The 7877-nt window shown below is 36.0% G+C and overlaps 1 pseudogene; it reads right to left on the reverse strand.

The window, feature by feature from the left end:
- Nucleotides 1-228: 228 nt before the first annotated feature.
- LOC125148652 (heterogeneous nuclear ribonucleoprotein A1-like) lies at nucleotides 229-1181 on the reverse strand (annotated as a pseudogene).
- Nucleotides 1182-7877: the final 6696 nt, after the last annotated feature.

Consider the following 7877-nt stretch of genomic DNA (forward strand, 5'->3'; position numbering starts at 1 on the left):
ACTTTCCACAGAATAAAAACTAAAATAACTTGTTACATAGTTAGTCATAAATACAGCCAAGTTCCTTGCCCATACACACAAGTGTTGTCTAAAACATGTCTCCTTGGTAGCAGCTAGTCCCTGCCGCCATTGTGCTTGGCTGAGTTCACAAATCTGTTGTAACCTGTAGCTTCCGTGCCACTTCTCTGGTTCTCCTCTCTCTTGCTAAGCTTTGTTTCCTGGCAGTAATTAAGACCTTCTGCCACTGCCACAGCTACTGCTGCTGCTGGAACCACCACAGCCACCTTGGTTTCATGGTCTGGCAAAGTATTGGCCTCCACCACCATAGGGGCCAGAGTTTCTGCCTCCAAAATTTCCTCCTTTCATGGGTCCAAAATGTGAAGATGGACTGTTGTAATTGCCAATATCATTATAGCTTCTGCTACCTCCAAAGTTGCTTATTACCAAATCCATTATAGCCATCCTCACTGCCACCATATCTACCAACACTTCAACTGCCGCCAAAGCCACCTTACCCACTGAAGTTTCCTTCATGACCCAAGTTGCCTTCCCGTGAAAACCACCTCCATGACCACCACTGAAGTTTCCAGAACTACTTCAACCTCTTTGGCTGAATTAAACCCTAGCCATCTCTTGCTAGAGCTATTCTTACTTTGCAGTTGTGGTCATTCACAGTATGGTATTTTTGAACGACAATCTTATCTACAGAGTCATGCTCATCAAATGTTACAAAACCAAAGCCTCTCTTTTTGTCACTGCCTCTGTCAGTCATGATTTCAATCACTTTAATTTTCCCATACTGCTCAAAATAATCTCTTAGATGATGTTCTTCAGTGTCTTCTTTAATGCCACCAACAAAAATGTTTTTCACGGTTACTTGAGTACCGGGTCTTTGAGAATCTTCTCTTGAGACAGCCCTCTTTGTATCTACAACTCTTCCATCCACCTTGTGTGGCCTTGCATTCATGGCTGCATCCACCTTTCCCACAGTGGCATATGTGACAAATCCAAAGAACTCTGGAGCACTTGGTGTTTGGATTTCTCATTACCACACAGTCAGCAAGCATTCCCCATTGTTCAGAATGGCTCCTTAGACTCTTATGGGTTGTTTCAAAGCTCAAACCTTCAGTGAAGAGCTTCCACAGCTGCTTATGCTCTTTGGTAAAGTTTGATTTAGACATGATGGTGGTGGGAAGGCAGACTTAACCATGCTTACTCAACGGTATCCATGTGCAGAAAGCCAAAAGCAGACATTATTAATATTACTGAAGAGCAGGGGGAGACTGTGTGGCTCAGTTGGGTAAGTGTCTGACTTCAGCTCAGGTCATGATCTTGTAGTTCACAGTCCGAGCTCCACATCAGGCTCTGTGCTGACAGCTCAGAGCCTGGAGTCTGCTTCAGATTCTGTGTCTCCCTCTGTCTCTGTCCCTCCCCCATTCATGCTCTCTCTCTCTCTCTTTCAAAAATAAATAAACTTCTAAAAAAATTACAAAAATATTAATGAAGGGAAGTTTAAAAATTTTTAAATTTTTAGTTAATTTTTTTTAGGTCATTTTCCTTAAGAAATTTTGCCTACAATGAGATCACAAAGCTATTCTACTATGTTTTCTTCCAGGTGCTTTATACTTCACCTTTTAAATTTTAGGACTACCTCAAATCAATTAATCTAATTAATCACTCAACTGAATAAACCAATTGGTTAGATTAATTGATTAAGCTCTCTAAATTCATGTTTGTGTGTAGTGTAAATAATGGTCAAAATTTGGGTGTTTCCTCCATATTGCTGTCTAGTTGATCTAGCACGATGTAATGAAAAGACTGCTTTTTTCACTGAGTTGCATTGAGAACTTTTAATTCCTTTTCTTCCCTTATTGCCATTGGCTATATTAGCAGTGCAATTCTGAATAGAAGTCATAAGACTAGGCATCTTGCTTTAACCTCAATTTCAGGGTAAAAACATTCAATATTTTACTGTGAGTGTTTGGGTTTTTTTTTTTTGCTATATTATAATGAGGTATAAATGACATACTGTAAACTGCATATAATAAAAGGTACCATGTGGGACCAAAGTACCATGAACATATGTATACAGCTGTGAGGTCCTTATCACAGTCAAGTTAGTAAACATATCCATCACCCTCAAAAGTGTAATCCATCCCTTCTATATCTTCCATCCTTACTCCTAACCAACTATAAATCTATTTTCTGTCAGTATTGATAAGTTTGTGCTTTCTAGAATTTTATATAACTGGGGCAGTATTGTATATGATCTTTTTTTGTCTGTATACTATCATTCAACACAATTATATATAGCTCCATCCACACTGTTGCATGTATCAATAGTTCATTGTTTTATTGCTGAATAATATTCCATTATATGGATATACCATAATTTGTTCATCCATTGATCTTTTGATGGATATCCAGGTGTTTCCAATTTTGTTTTTATTATAAATAAAGCTGCTGTGAACTTTCATGTTTAAGTTTCGGTATGGATGTATGCTTTCTTTTCTCTTAGGTAAATGCCTAGTAGTTGAATGGTTAGGTCAGGTAGGTTTATGCTGAACTTCTTAAGAAACTTATCAGATCCTTATGTCATCCCAATTTTATTATTATTTCCAAAAGGACTAAAGATTTGAATGTGGAATTATAACTTCAGAGGTTACAGAAGACAACATGGAGACTGTATAATCTTGGAGTGGGGAAATGACTTCTTTAAACAAGATATAGAGAGCCTAAAGCATAAGTTAAAAGTTTGAGCCTTTTCCTTGCATTAAAATGAAAAACAATCTATTAATCAGAACACTAAAAGTTAATCACAAAGTTGAAGAAGATATCTGTGTAGTGTGCATACACACCCACACCCACGCAAATATATATCTACAATAGATTATAATCTATATCATATATAATAAATTATTACAGAAGATATAAAAATAATTCATACACATGGCAAAGCAAAAGATAAACCAACTAATGGTCAAAATATTTTGACAGGCACTTCAAAGAAGAGGATATATGAATGTCCTCCACCAAAAGTGTTAAAAAATATTAACTGGCAAATTGGTATTGAAAAACTCCAATAAAATGAAATTTCATCATCAAATTGGCAAAAAATAAAATGTCAAGAAATATAAAATTTTGATGAGGATGTAGAGAAACGAAGACTGCTAATGAGAATATAAATTAGAACAATCACTTTGAGAAACAAATCAGTACAGTCTCATAAAGCTGAAGATGTGCATAGAGACTATTCCAGGAATCCATCCTAGGAATTTACCCTGGAGAAAACTTCAGCATGTGCACCAGAAGACATACCAAAGAATATTCATGGCAGCATTGTTTGTAAAAACAAATTGAAGCAAACTACAACTCCTCAAAACAAGATGTTATCACTAGGAGAATAATGCATTTAACAGTAGTCCTACAAAGAATTCTACACAGAAATGAAAATGAATGAAATGCATCTATATATATAAAGGTCTCAGGAATATAAAATGTAGTAAAAATGCAAGCCACTTGGCTTATACAGCTAATACCATTTATAAAAATATCAGAAGAATAAAAAAAACTAAATAAGTGATAAAGTATACAAAGCCTTGTATCCTTGTATGTATTTAATATGTAATATGTATATGATATAAAACATATTATACTTTAATATAATATATAAAATGTTTAAGTTGTATGTAGTATAATATATATAATTATTTGATATTATACACAAATTATATAATTTAATATATTAAATTTATATATTTATTTAATCTATATTTATTTATAGATTTACTTAATTTATATTTATTTAAATATATATTAAAAATAGATTAAAATGAAGACAATGGAGTAATTTTTTTCAAAATTTCAAGGAAAATTTAAGCATAGATTATTATATATGGCTAAATTACTATGTAAATATGAGAGTGAAGTAAATATTCTCTGAGTGAAAATGCTTTAGAATTTTCATCACAAAAAAAGTCTGTTTTTGAAAATAGCAATCTTGAAGGAAGTGTTTCAACTATAAAGAAAGTTGTCTACGTTAGGAATACTAAGCCATGGCGATTAAGCATGAATTAAAAGTAGAGAAATTTGTTAAATAATAAATGAAGTAGAATTATATGTAGAAAAACAAGTAAATTTCAAGTTCTTAACCCTAAGTGAAGCAAATTAGGACTAAGAATGATAATGAATAGACTGGTAAAGAATATGCTCACCTAATACCACGTAAAAAGAGTGCATGATCTTCAAGTGTTAATATATATTGTACTAACCGTATGTAAGAATGTGCTAAATTCATTAGTGTGTATGTCTGTTGGCATGAGAAAAATCAAGGAGGAATAAAGCAGCAAGATGGCAGGAGAGTATCACAGGTGTGGAAGACAGAGAAAAGGAAAGAAGTGTCTTGTGTGCCCATGAAATGAGTTAATCACACTCAATTATGTGTATCTTAAGTTAAAAATAGCCAATGGAATAATGAATCTATGGAGATGGACAATGAATTGAGCAAGTAAAAGAGAAGCAAGATATCACATGGAAAATTAACCAGGCCACATGATGAGAAGCCTTACTTGCCTTAGGGCAAATGGGATTCAGTGGATTTTTTTGAAGGAGAAGTAAGGTGTAGAGTCTCATTTTAATAAAAATCACTCCTTTGTGACATGGAGAAAGTCTTATAAGATATGAGAAAAGAGCTTAGGGCGAAACTCAGGGAACAACAAATTTAAAGGCTAGATGAGACAGAAGAGGCTTTGAGAAACAAAGAGAGGTGAGTGTAACGGTCTGAGAGTGGGAGGAACAAAGGACAGGATGGGGTTCCCTGGGTTAAGGGTGCTTGCAGGGCAGAGAATGATCAACAATGTGCCTGGTGCCTCAGAAACATAAGGGCTGTTTTTGGACCTTCGGATTTTGCAGTTAGAAGGCTATGGGTGAATTCTTCCCCTGCAGTTTCACTGTTTTGATGTGGAAGCCTTATTTTGTGATTCAGTGTGTTAAAAAGGAAGAAAAGGTCCAAAATAGAGTCACTAACGCTAAGCCCGCATCACCAAACCAAGGCTCAATACCTAACCTAATTCAGCTTCAGCTTTCCCCAGGAATGTACTCTTAACCTGTCACTCTGGAATTTTCTGGTCAGCACCAGTGAGACACTGCCTCATAGGCCCTCCCTATTCCCCAAAGGTAGCTGAAGTAATCTGCTCTTTCCTTACCCCTTCCAGTTTGTATAGCTCCTTGGAGTTCCTTCCAGCTTGCTAGATGAGATGCTGCCAATTCCTGAGTTGTAGAATAAAGCCTATTAAATTATCCAATTTATTCAGCTGAATTTTATTTTTTAATAGATGGAAGTGGGATTTGAAGAAGTAGCCATGGTAAATAGAATAAATTTAATTTTATCTGAAAGCAAGAGGCAGAGGGAGGAAGCGATTCAAGGGTAAAGGAAATTGAAGGTAATAACTTGCTGTTTTAAAATAGAATTTCCTACTTATTCCCTACTTATTCCCAGAGTACATTTTTTAAAAGTCTGAAGGATTCATTGTGTTTGCCTTGCTAATGATAAATGTAAGTATTTATCTTTGGATGTAATCTCAACTAGCTGATGAGCTCTTGGAGGCCATGGATTATATTTTATTCATTATTTTAATCCCCACAGCATGTGATTTCTACATGTCTAAAAATCAAGAACTTGAAAAATTTTTAACTCATCACCATATAGTATTTCATCTTTAAAATGATTCTCAAGTATTTTATCTTCTTTTTTTTTTTCAATGTTTATTTATTTTGAGGGGTAGCAAGTGAAGGAGGGGCAGAGAGAGAGAGAGAGAGAGAGAATCCCAAGTAGGCTCCATGCTGTCATGGGGCTTGATCTCATGAACCGTGAAATCATGACCTGAGCTGAAATCAAGAGTCCCCAAAGTAATAATTTCCAGGTGATAATTTCCAAAGAAAATTAAAATTTATATTTATTCATAAACACTTTTACCAAGGATGTTCAGCACACCTTTGTAATAACAGTAAAAGGAAAAAAAAAAATGGAAACAACACAACACAAAATGTATATTAACACAAGATTAGGTCAATGCATTCTGGTATGTTTATACAAAGGCACAGTATCCAGCAATAACTGAGCCACCCAGGTGTCCCTCAAGTATTTTACCTTGAGTAGCAAATCTTGTTGGTAGTAAAGTGTGGCCTACCCCAAGTACATCTTTCCAATGAGAGGCAGCACAGTATAGAGCAGTGGTTTCCAAAGTGTGGTCCCCTCCTGGGAACCTGTTAGAAATGCAAACTCATGGGGCCCTATCTAGACACAGTGAGTAGAAACTCTGGGGCCTGGGCCCAGCAGTCTGTTTTCTTTCAACTCCTGGAGTTGATTCTAATTCACCCTACCATTTGAAGACCACCCATGAAAAGCAACAGCAACAACAAAAAATCCTTGGATTTAACCAAACCTGTTTGTCACATACAACCACATGCAGTCAGTGTGTTATTAAGAACTCTAGAATGGAGTTTCCTTAAGCAAGGGGTGAGGGGGGTGGGGGCACCTTGAAGAGTCATGATGAGAAGCCAGTGACATAGTGGGTGGAAGCATTTATCCTACTCTCTGCTACAATGTCGATATTCAATGTGTATTTTCCTTAAATGTGTATTTAAGATACAATGTATTACTATTATGCAATTATGTTGGCCTAGAGAAATTTAGAAATAACATGGTTAAAAGTTGGGGCGGGGGGAGTATGGGAATTGATGTAAGCTGAGCATTTACTTTCATCTGGCAATTGTCCTGGGTTTTTTCCTAGTGTCATCTAGGTTTGAAACAAGGTCTGTTTCACTTCAAAGTCTATTTTATTTTTAGCATCAGTCCAGGTACCTTTGTGCCAAGAATGAGTTCATTAATTCCAAAAACAAACAAAACAAAAAGATTTCTATAAGGAATTCCAGATTTTCACTTCAAAATGTCAAATTCTTTATTTTTAAACAGGGGTGCATTTAGGGATGGGGGCAGAAATATGCTGTAGCAAATGCTCTAATAGCAAATTTCTAAATAAGGAAGATATATCTCCTATTTGGGGAAAATAAAGGCACTGATGCTTGTTTGCCCTGTAAATGCGTTTTATTATCTGGAGAGGAATCGAAAGATAAAGGGATCAATCACAGGGAAAGGCATGCATTTTTCAGAGCTTTGTCTCTTTCTATTGTTCAGCTTTAGCAAGAGTATTAAAACAGCTCCCTATAAACAGCACTTATTCATACTGTTCACACTTTCATATAGCTTTCTCCCATCCTCTATCTTTAAATGCAAGGTCAGCTCTGTACTGTTATGAAGAAAACTGTTTTGGAATCACACCTCCCCCTCTCTTTCATGCCTCAGATATAACTCTGAACCCTGTTCTTGAATTGACATACATTTAAAAACAATTCAGTCATGGACTGATCAGCTGATCTAGTGACACAGACCACAGCTTGCTCTTGCCATTGTTTCTTTGTTGCTGGTGGGCTTTTGTTTGAATCCTGCAGCATCAGCCCTGACTGCAATAATTGATTGACTGAGCTATGCCACGGGGCACAACATAACAAAGGAAGAAAAATATGAACAGTTAGCGAAAGAAGCCCTGGGAAAAGACATAAATAAAGGTAGTGTACCCAAATACTGCAGTGTTTGTAGAATCCTCACCGAGGCAAGGAAACCAGGTGACGGTATCTTTATTTTAATGTTTGGGAGGTGAATTCAAGGAGAGACATTGTGTTCCAAGAGGCCTGGTAAGCCTTCAGATGATCATTTCCTAAGCTAATGGGACAAACACACCCACATATAGATAAATTCTGAACCTCAATGGCCTTTACAGTTTGTACTTCTTAGATAATATGGTAAGGAATATTTTAGA

This window comes from Prionailurus viverrinus, chromosome D3 (genome assembly GCF_022837055.1).
Source record: "Prionailurus viverrinus isolate Anna chromosome D3, UM_Priviv_1.0, whole genome shotgun sequence".
In the NCBI taxonomy this organism is placed as follows: Eukaryota; Metazoa; Chordata; class Mammalia; order Carnivora; family Felidae; genus Prionailurus; species Prionailurus viverrinus.